Raw genomic sequence first — 11,767 nt, 5'->3', positions numbered from 1 at the left:
GAGTTTCAACCTGGGTAAATTGTAGGATATTGTTTGATTTTTTAAAATGATTCTTCTAATTTATACAAAAATTGACCTTTGTGTGCTATTACTCTCACATCAAAAAGCACAAAACAATTATTAGAAAAGTTAAGTACCAGTTAATGTTGAATGTCAAGGACATTCAGTACATTTTATTTGGTGGCTGTTTCACTTTTTCATTGCTTTTTGGAGGATACATTTGAATTTTCACATAGCTCACAGACATGCTGTCCAGTCTAGAAACTAAGGAAGTAGTCATCTGGTCTAAATTATTTAAATAGTTCCCATCCTTTACGGGAAGTACTTTGCTTACAGACAACTTCACAGACAATGCTATAAATACTAAATAATACATGGTAAATGATTAAAAAGAAATAATAGCTCATGAGTGGTTTGCACAACTTTTTAATGGCTGGTACAATATCTTAGCATATTTATTATTTAGTGTGTTTACAAAGTACATTTATCATATTCGATCTTAATCATGCTCTATGTCATTAAAACAAAATACATGTCTTATTCAAAATTTAAAATGTTTGCTCATAGAGATTTAAAATATTAAATGGGAGAAATTTTAAATAACAGAATTTTAAAAATCATGACTAAATAGGCTAGTAATGTAAAGAAATAAAAGTTCTATTTATTTATAAATTTGTCACTTAAAATGATAATGTTGTTAGTATTTAATATAACTGAAAGCTTTATAACTAAATGAGATGTTACACATAAGAGGAAGGGTCATAGAGAATTATAAAATATAAAAAATTAAGTGGGTTAAAATAGAAATCGTAATTATATTCATTAAGTTGTAATATAATTTAATTTAATTATAATTAAATTGTACTATAAATGAAAAATTGGGAAAAGTTTCTCTTAATTCTACCACTCCAAAATAGACATTGGTAACATTTTGGTGTACGGACTTCTACATTTTTCCTGTGCATATCCTGCGCATTCTCCTTGAATTACCACATTAGCAATATATAGGCATTACTGTGGACTAAATATTTGCGCTCCCCTACTACCAGTTCAGATGTTGAAATCTCAGTCCACAATGTGATGATATTTTGAGATGGGACCTTTGGGAGATAGTTGGGTTATGGGTATGGAGCCCTCATGAATGGGATTGGTGTCAATTGCTTGTTTCTTAGTCTCTTTTTTCTCTGTCAGGTGTGCATAAATGGGAAGAGAGTCAGAGGTAAGCCAAGGCAGTGGCCTTCACTCAGAACTTGACCATGTACTCACGCTACTGTCAGATTTCACTCTCCAGAGCTGAGAAAAATAAACATGTGTTTATGTAGCATGCCTATGTCATTAGTCTTATAACTGCCAAAATATGACAGGCACTTTATGTAATTCCTCATTTAACATAGTCATTGAGTCAGTATGAAATTCATAAGTGTATTCTTTATTGCTGCTTAATCATTGTTCAGAATTGTCAGTTGTGATATTGTGTTACAAGAAATACATTTTTCAGTCTTCCTTTCTAGCTCCTAGCTAGAGCTCCTTGAATCTGTTTAGATAAATGTGCCTGTTATTAGATCTGTTTAAAATAAGATAAGTTGTTAATGTGTCACATGGAAATCTTCAGAGAACTTTCTGGAAGATAACTGATAGGTATTCACTATCTCCTTCTTATTTCTTTGTCCTTCCAGCTTTCTGGAAGTTGGCTGTGCTGGCTGAATAGTCCTCCAGAGCATGAAGCTCAGGGTGGCACCCGGAGTGGTGAGCTGGGTTCCTGAGGATTCTGTCTTCAGTGCTGCTTTTTAGGCCTGGAAGTGATCCCTCTAGCACTTTACATGAGAAAGAAATCAACTGTGTTTGCCTGTACACCTCTGTTTTGTTGACTTTCTGTTACATGTAGCTTGAATTGCATGGGCAACTTTAAATTTTTGAGAATATTAGGGAATTGTTTTGGCTAAATGATATGTTCAAAAGAACCCCTTAAATTCACATTAGAAACTGAATGTAAAAATCCAGAATCCATTTCAGTAAAAAGAGGATGATACAAGATGATTTCAAAAAATAATGGTCATTAACTAGAAATTTAATTGCAGGATTTAATCCCATCTTCATGAAAACTAGCTCTAATTATATCTCTTTGAAAATGCAGATGAGATAAACCTAGGGATACAGTAATTGTTGAGGAAGTTCCCTATTTTAGTTCCTAGGTTTAACTTTATAGAACCAATAAAACTTGGCAGTTTGGTATGATAACACTTGTCACAGACCTCTTCTTCAAATGGAAAAAATCAGATAGCTTAATTCAGGAGTGTTAATTCAGTAGTGGAGAGACTTATTATGGATACCTCATTGATAATTGCTTGAAATTCAAGACTTACTTATGGTTTGCCTACAAAAGCCAAGCCTTTGATATTACGTGGCTTGTACTTTGTTAAAATTTATTTTAAAGGTTTGACCTACATACTCATATTTGGTGGTATTGGGCAAGATCTTTTCTTCCTTTGAATTTTCTCACCAGTGTGCACGTTATCTTGTTATGTAGTCACTTGTATTGTCATATTTACTCTCTTTCTTCTTTGCCTTTCTTATCCTTTAACTCATACCCTTCCCCACTCATTAGACTGTAGACCTTTGAGTGAGAAACCAGCTCTGCTGTCTCCCTGGGAAGGACTTAATAATTTGGCTAATGGAACTAACTTTCCAAAAGTTATGGATCTAGGGATGAAGACTGAGTTGCCTGTTTTTAATTCTTCACGTCTTTTCAGCATTCATGACAACTGATGACTTTAATCGTATGAAGAGTTCCGAATCCTGGTAGTTATGCTTACTTTTAAGGTCTCCTTTTTGGCTTTGATCAATGAGGTGAAAAGTAATTTACATTTGTTGTGCAGCTCCGTTATCTTAACCAGAATGGCAGCTGCCTGAGTGATAACTTGCTAAATGTAAACTATGTAGTTACCCCTTGCTTCCACAATATGCTTTGTCTTAATACAATCAAATGTAAATACAGGCCTGTAATTACTTTCTGTTATGCTTCTCTGCAGTTAGGGGGCTGAGTATATGCAGATATTTCAACAAATTACTGCATAGTTATTTTACCTCTAATATGGTGACAGAAAAAAATCTTTTAGGCATTCAAGGCTTAATAGGATGCTTCTAAAAATTAAAATAATATGAATTTTTAGCTAGCATGTGCCCACCATTAATTAATTTCAGATCAAATGAACTTTGACAAACCAAGAGAATTTAATTCAGTAATGACTCCAAATATAATAAAGGCATTTGTTTACTTTATTATGAAATACAGATTGTATGCTTAGAAAATTGAAATGGTATTTTTAAAAGGCATAGTGAACTTTCACATGCTTTTCTTTGAGGGGGTGGTTTCCAGTACCGGGAACCGAACTCACGATCTTGCACTTGCCAGGCAGGTGCTGTACCACTGAGCTAAATCCCCAGCCCCCTTTCATGTGTTTAATCATGAAACTTTTATGGTTTTCCTCAAGGTAGTATTCTCTTTGAGGTGCTCATTGTGAATTGTATGTCTCTCCTTTAGCAATGAACATATTGTGTTGAAGCAAAGGCCAAGTTGACTTTTGTCTAGTGATTTAGTAGAAGGGAAGTATTTTTTGTCATATAGAGAACATAGGACTTCTGTTAAATGCTAATGAAGTATTTATGATGCACAAAGGAAAAAAGTATCCCAAGCGGACTCTGACTTTTAGCGAATGCAAATTTTTTTCCATCTGGCTTATCCCTGACTGTGAGTTGCTGTCAGCAACCTCATGCCTTCTGATATGCAAGGTAATGACTGTAGGAAGAAAGAATATGTAGTTAATAGGATGTAATTCTTCAAAAGTTTATTGAAATCCTGATATTTACATGTGTTTTTCTACAATGAGAGAAATGATTTAGAGTCATGACCCGGTGCTTCTCCTCATCCACTGATTTACAAGCAGCTTAATATAAGAAACCTTAGAGAAACTCGCTCACAATTGTTCTCTTGCAAGTATATGTTTATCTGTCTTGCAGTTTAGTATTAGAAGATTTCTTTTCTCTACAGGTTTTTAACTGTTTTGCACAAAGGAGTTGGGCATGATAGACTATTGGATAATAGGCCCATGTTAAAGAGAGAATAAAAGAAGCTTTCTGTTTCTTACATAAAACAGACATAAAAATCTATCTTTTAAAAATAATGGCCTCCTAATGCTTGGTTATAGTTTGAGTGTGTCTCCCAAGATTTTATGCGTTGAAATTTAATCCTGAGGTTTCGCCTGAGAGGCAAAACTAAATGTAAACATTGGATTTACAGATCAAGCCTTCAGAAGGCTGTTAGGATTAGCGACAGTCATCAAGCTAGAGGCCCTCTGATTGAATCTTCACTGTTTTTCAAGGGAGAGTGACCAGCAGGGACAGATCCACCTGCTCTCCGTCTCTCTGTGATGCGATGCTGTCTCATGTGGCTCCTCGCCAGGGAGCCAAAGACTTTGACTGGGGGGATGAGCACTGCGGCTCTGCTGTCCACGCACCTCACCGGGATCCTAAACTCAGTCCCAGTGACAAATTAGACGGATGAAGTTTAATGAAAGGAAGACACTTTATCTGTAAAGAGGAGAAGGAAGGAAGGGGACAGGCATTTCCTTAATAAGAAAGAATCAGGGTAGAGGGATCTGGAAAGATGGAGATTCCATGGGTCCTTTGCTCCCAGCCGTTTTCCTAGGGGTGAGCGAGGACCCGCCCAACCCCCACCCGAACTTGTCATAACTGGATTGGCTTCTGGGACCTCTAGCTAACATTATTTTTTCCAGTGGTCTACATGCAGCTTTTTTGGGTCTGTTTGTTTACTTGCCCTTTACCTACTCTTTAAGCCCTTATTTTTGGAGCGGGGCTGGTTGGCAACGGTGTGTCTTATTTATGGTTAGCTTAGAGTTAGTAAGAGAGCGTGAAGATATCTATTTCACTCTACAAAGATCCTAGGGTGAATAATATCGTGACTTTAGAGTAAATACATGAGTGCATATATGTAGTGTGTAAGTGCAAGTATACCGCCTTAAAGTTAGTCAGGCCCCCTTTCTTTTTGCTTATATTGTATTGGAAGTGGGGGTGGGTTATCAGTTGTGCTCTTGGCTTTCTCTCTGTGTCCTGTCTGTCAGCTCTTTTTCTTGTCTCTTTATCTGGTGACTTTTTAAAATCTGACTTTTTAAAATCTTTTAAAATCTGTGTTTTCTTTCTTTCACTTTTTTTTTTTTTTTTAGCCAGTGTCTTTGACTTGTTTCCCAGGGCAATCTCTCTAGTAAAGTTTGTTTTTAACACCTTCTAGTCAGAATTAGCTAGAAGACCTAATGAGGCCCTTATCCTATGTCTTTTTTTTTTTTTTTTTTTTTTTGGTCTGTAGACTCCTACCCCTTCAATGCACGGCATGGACCCAGGACTCTCGGAGTGGAAGGCCGTGCCCCTTGCTCTGACCTCCAGAGCTGTGAGAGAGTCTGTCTTTACAAAGCTAGCCTGCTTCTCATATTTCATGATAGTCACGAAAAATAGACTAATACATGACTCAAACCTTAAAATTATTATCAGATCTGAGTTTAAAAACAGCCAACTATACTACGAAATAAGAGTACAGAAAAAAGAACTGATTCCTGTGTTTGACTGCACTTATTCTGCAGCGAGGTAACCCTTGAGGATCGAACCTGCATCGGAAAAACTAGTTTGCTTTCTTCCTACTCTGGTCTATCAGTTCAGTGCAACTACGTCTGATATTCATACACTACTTATGTGGATGTAATTCAAATAACTTGATGACAAATAAGGCATTCTTTTTCATACACATTTCATTATTATTATATAAAAGTTTTACACACTGACACTGTGCCAGAATTAGAAAGGTTTATGATTTTTCTCTGTAGCATAGACTTTAGGGTACTGCTTCGTGTTGCAAAGAGAAGCCTAAACTTTTGATATTTCCATATTCATGGAGCAATTCACTTTGAGTTTTATGCTTGTATTTTCATGATTTCTGATTCACATGTAATAGAAATCTATTATGTGGATAGGCATATTCATATATGTTGATGATTACATTTTTCTAAAGTGTTATTTTCAGTCTTTTTATGGTCCTAACTTTAAAGACCTCTATTTTTAGCTTCCTTTTACACTGCATCACATGGCACTAGTTTATTAACCTATATATGTTGACTAGATAATGATGTGACAGCCTTTAATTTAAAAAATTTAAATAAAAACTACTTTGAAAAGAGTCAGCTCCTTACTATTTCTGTGCAATGAAAACTTTGATTTTTGAACTATGTTAATAATGAATAATATGAAATATGAATAATAACATTTTACTGGGAAGCACTTTCTATATAGAAAACTGCTCTAACTACTGTAATACTCTATATGTATTAGCACATTTAAACAGTTCTGTGACACCACAATATATTGTCTTTATTACCGTTTTAGAAATGAGGAAACTGGAACTCAGAGAGGTTAGGATGCTTGGCTAAGAACACAGCAGCAAAACTCTAGGGACTCATACAATGCTTCAGAAATCCATGTTTTGGTAAGTATTCTATTCCTCCTCTATAAAATAATCTTCCTTACCGTTGTGAATGGCAGGGCAGAAGTTGTAGCTCAATAATGTGACAGTTAAGAAGTTCAAGGCCTTGAATAAAATCCCTAGCACAACTAACAAGAAAGAAAAACAAAACACTACAAAATGTGAGTGAAAATAATACTTCACACTTGAATAATATTATGTTTTTCAATTTACAAAATCATATTAAATTGCAAATTTAAATTGGCTTAACATAATTTTAAGGGACAATATTCAGAAGCTTAGAGATTTAGTTTCTTAGTGATTTTTAACTTGGCTGGAGATAGTTCTATACATTGGCAAATACAGTTATGGTTGAGAGACATTTTTATTTTCTTAACTTGTAACAATGTGCTTCCAGTTATTTTCTATCATGCAAATATGTGATTCTATGGGACAGGGATAAGAAGGATATTTCTGTAAAGGACAAATACAATTTAGGCTTAGTGGCCTACGTAGCTTGTGTCATATATTCTTCTTTGATTTTTATAGCTTTAAAAGAATATAAAACCTCTTCTTAGCTCACAGAGCCTATTAAAAAGAGGCTGCATAACCCAAAGTTTGCTAACCCCTGCAAAAATCACAGCTCTAGAGGTTTAGGCAAGCAACATTGTATCTATGCATGCAATTAAAAGATAGTGGGCACCCATATTGCATAGAATATTAATGAATTTCCATTCAAAATATGTTCCACCTTTGTGTATTCTGGGAAGATTCTGTGTTTATTTTTACAAGTGTGGTTGAAAAATCTTATAGGATCAAAATCCCAGCAAAGCTTTTGGTATACACAGATAAGCTTATATGAGAAGGAAAGAATGGAATACTAAAAATTACTCTTCTTTTATTTTTGAGATGAATACTCACATGAAGAAATAGAAATGGCAAAAAGTCTAATAGTTACTCTTTAAAAGGAAATTTGTATCTTGAAAAGAAAAATCAGAGAAGTCACTCCACCTGATTGATATTGATATTAAGGCCTACAATATAATTATAGTAATCAAGGCAATGTGTTATTGGCAGAGAGCTAGATATAGTTCAGTTGATCAGAATAGATAAATCCACACAAATATGCTCAATTGATTTTTTTTTTTACATAACGGTACAAAAGCAATTCAGTAGCAGAAGGACAGATTTTACAACAAATGCTGATAGGGCAGTTGAACATTCAAAGGAATAAACTCTAACTTTGTACAATATATGAAAATTAAGAGCAATTAGGGGCTTACCTGTAAAGTATAAAGTTACATACTTTTAGAAGAAGCATAAGAAAAAATTTTGATAACATTATTAGCCACTAAATAAATGCAAATTGAGGTACTTGTGAGATATCTTTCATTGAGTACCCATCAGAACGACTAAAAAATTAAAAAAAAAAAAAAACAAGAAATGCCAATGAAAATTCAGAGAAACTCAATCACTTAAATACTGCTGGTGGGAATGGAAAGTGGCACAATCATATTTGAAAATTGTATGTGTGTGTCTTGTAAAACTAAGCATGCAAGTGCCATATTATTATTGCACACCTGGACATTTTTCCCAAATTTCTATGAACATTTTTTTTCATAGAAGAAATTCTACACAATGGCTATACCAGCTTGATCTGTAAGAATAAACAAAGTTGAAATAACCTAGACATTCGACCTTGGGTATGTTGTTAAAACTGGTACATGCACGAAACACTACTTAATAGGAAAAGAGAACAACTATTGATATTTGAAACAATTTGGGTAAATCTCATGGAAATTATGCTGAGTAAATAAATAAGGCTAATTCCATATTGCATAGTGCATGATTCCACTTATACATTTTTTTTTTTTTTTGCACTGGGAAGCTATGGGAAAATTTCCAATTTATTTTAATCTGGAAAGCTATGTAAGTAGCTACAGGTTGGTTGCTGCCAGGTCTTGGCAAGAGAGAATGTGGCTGTGAATGGCCGTCATGAGGAATCTGTTGTAATGGAACTGCTCTGTATCTGAGCTATATCAATGTCAGTCTCCTGGTTGTGGTATTGTTCTATAGTGTTGCACCATATTTTTATTGGGGGAACATAGTCAAGGGTGTATACAATCCATCTTTATTATTTCTCACGTAGATGTATGAATGACTGGGCTCAGTGCTGCATGCCTATAATCTCAGCTGCTCAGGAGGGTAAGGCAGGGAGATCACAAATTCAAGGCTATCCTGGGCAATGCACTGAGACTGTCTCAAGAGGAAAATGAAAAGTTTGAGGTGTAGCTCAGTGTCAGAGCTCTTGCCTACCATATGCAAATCCTGAATGTGGAAAGCCCCAGTACTGCCAAAAACCCAAAACAAAACAAATACATGTTAAGTTATGATCATCTCAGAACAGCAGTTTAATTAAAAGAGTATGATGATACACTAAAAGTCAAATAATGATACACCAAAGCATCTTAATTTTTAGAAAAATTTGCACTCCGCGGGGCCCCATTTTAATGTTGAGATGTGGTTCTTGGGGGTGAAGAGGCTACTGGGATGGGTACAAAGGGTCATATGCCACATTATTAACTGGGATCCTCAAGGATTCTCAGTGGATGCACTTGTGGTATTTCTTTTGATATTTTTGATATTTAATATTGTTGTACTGTCAATTGAATATTTCAGAACTTACAAATTATCCCATGTATCTTCAAATGGCCCAAGTATGCATTTCGTTATAGGATAAAAGAAAAAGTATGTAGAGTAAATTTAGATAAAGTGTTATTGTATATCCCTATGCTTTGTGAATAAATTTGGAGTTAGGCAAGACATTTATCAATGTACACAAACAATATCCCCAAGGAACTCTCAATTGTTTACTCATTGGCAAAAGCAGTGGGCCTTGGACTGCTTTAAGTTTACAGTATAAGGTTTTTCATTCTTAGCAAATTCACATGGTTAGAATAAAGGTAGGATAAGATTTTATAAATTTTCATTATAAATACATCTCATAAATTAAAGCTATTTTAAATTAAGTATATGAAATTCTTTATGGAAAACCTAGTGTTCAGGGTATTTAGGTAACTCCCTAATCCCCATGAAGAAAGATTTGATATTGTAAGATTATCTGTACTGTGTTAGCAGTCAAATCCCTATGATTGGATGAGGCTGTCAATAGGACCTAGGAAATTCGGGACTATTTGTAGAATATATGCCAACGATCATGAGAAAAGATCACAACTGCCCTGGATTTAAGAAAGCCTGATTTTTCAGACAGTATGTACATGCCCAATGCCCATTCTTATTGGTGGTATCATTCTGATTGGTTTTTTATATGCTCTGTAGAGTATTACGAATTTTGAATGTCATCTCAGGTGCCAAAACTCTTAGTATCCAGGCACTTACCCATTTGCTTGTTAACCTTTTCCATTTTGTTTTATGGAATGACTGTTGCGGTGGATTGACAACTGAGGGTCAACTTGTAACACCCAGTTGAACTGAATCAGTGCGGTGCTGGGTGTGGGGGGCCCACCTGAGGATTGTTGTCAACAAAATAAACAGAACTAGAGAAAAAGAAGAGGTGCTCTTAGGGGGCTGTTGATTCTCCTGGGAGCTGTTGGTTCTCCTGGAGGGGCTTGTCATGCTGGATTTCCTGATATGAACTTGGCTGTTCTCCTCATCATAGGATCTCAGGACCTTGTTATTACTGAGGAACGGCTGTGGTTCTCTAGGGGAGCTCTGGTCCTTGCTTTGATCATCGCTTCCTGGCTCTGGAGGAGAAGATGGTGTACTTGTTTAATCTGGGAAGGCTTGTTGCCCTGGCTTTCCTGGCATGAACTTGGCTGTTCCCATTTTGGAGGAGCTTGGGGTAGGGTGGGGAAACCTGGTTGTCACTGAGGATGGCTGTGGTACTTTTGGGGGGAGCTCTTGTTCTTACTTTGAGTGTTGCATTCTGGCTCCAGTGCAGATCCCTCAGCCTGCTAGCACAGATCCTCCTTCCTGCTGGCACAGACTTTCTAGCTTCTACCACTAACTTTTGGGACTTTCCAGTGCAAATCCATGAAACAGGCTTGCATGAGGCATTGTAATGAGCTCTAGATCTTAAACTGGACTTATGCAGGACATTCCTGTGGGATCCAGGCCCTGAGCTGGATTCTTTGGTCTTTAGTGTGTGGACAGATTTCCTGCACTCTCTTTGTATATGACTTTTTGGGTGACTATTATAAAATAATATAAATTACATGTCCTGTATAAAACTGTTGCCCTTGTAAACCCTGACTACAACTGTGGAGGGCTGTTTAGCACAGAGTTTCCAGGTAGAATAACATCGTATAGTGGTTCTCAAATGTTGGCTTCTACCTGAGTCCCTGCAAAGGTTTATTTAAATGCATATCACCAGGCCCTTATCCCACTTTCTAATTCCTTAGCTCTGGAGCAGGGCCCAAGAATTTGGATTTCTATTAACATTACTAGTGAGGTAAAAAGGTTTGTAGCATGACTTACATGAATGTTTGACATTGACCTCCTCTGTGGCTGGGGAAATGCTTAGGCTTGATATTCAGGTTGTCTGAGTCATTGTCTGATTACCCAGCATGGTATTTAAATATTGTCACTTGCTATTTGTGCTGTAAAGCAAAATAAGCATTAATGAATGCTTATTCCATGGATTTGTGGATAAAGGGTTCAGAATTAAAGAAAAAAACCACTTGAAATATTGAAAAAATGAAGATAAAACTTTGTGTAGGCACTAAGGGACAAAAATAACATAGCAAAAGCTCTTCATAAATGAACTTCAGGGTTCAGATCTGTGTGTTGCAGAGCTGGGGGGAGGGTAGTGCAAAGACAGTCGCTGATGAATGTGTGAATTTCAAGGTGACAGCTTTAGATGATGAATGTGTGAATTTCAAGGTGACAGCTTTAGACATATCTGAATTCTAGCTCTTCTATATAATTTTATCTCCCTGCAGATAATAATATTTCCTATGAAGATTCATACATGATGTGAATGTTTATTTAAGTATATAATTGGCATTGATGTTATAGGACTGGGTCTATGGAAAGTTTAGAGCCTTATTAAAGAATCTGTTACATAAATGAAAAATTTCTAAAGCAGAACAACTAACAGTTGCATGCTGCATTATTTTTAATTTTGAGTCAGGTCTCTATATTTCTCAAGTGGGGCTTGAATTTTGGATTCTCTTGCCTAAGCCTCCTACAGTGCTAGGATCACGAGTGTGTATTATCACATCC

General features: G+C 35.9%; 1 long non-coding RNA gene across 1 annotated transcript in view; it reads left to right on the top strand.

Annotated features, from left to right (window-relative positions):
• Positions 1–4,732: 4,732 nt before the first annotated feature.
• LOC102012071 overlaps positions 4,733–11,767 on the top strand; it is a 46,263-nt gene continuing 39,228 nt past the window's right edge. The window contains exons 1-2 of the long non-coding RNA XR_263140.1: positions 4,733–4,816; positions 6,448–6,547. This is a non-coding gene — a long non-coding RNA (uncharacterized LOC102012071). The remainder of the gene's footprint in view (positions 4,817–6,447; positions 6,548–11,767) is intronic.

The sequence above is a fragment of the Chinchilla lanigera genome, unplaced genomic scaffold, assembly GCF_000276665.1.
Source record: "Chinchilla lanigera isolate Chin_1 unplaced genomic scaffold, ChiLan1.0 scaffold00062, whole genome shotgun sequence".
Classification (NCBI taxonomy): domain Eukaryota; kingdom Metazoa; phylum Chordata; class Mammalia; order Rodentia; family Chinchillidae; genus Chinchilla; species Chinchilla lanigera.
This window is presented reverse-complemented; position numbering and strand designations above follow the sequence as displayed.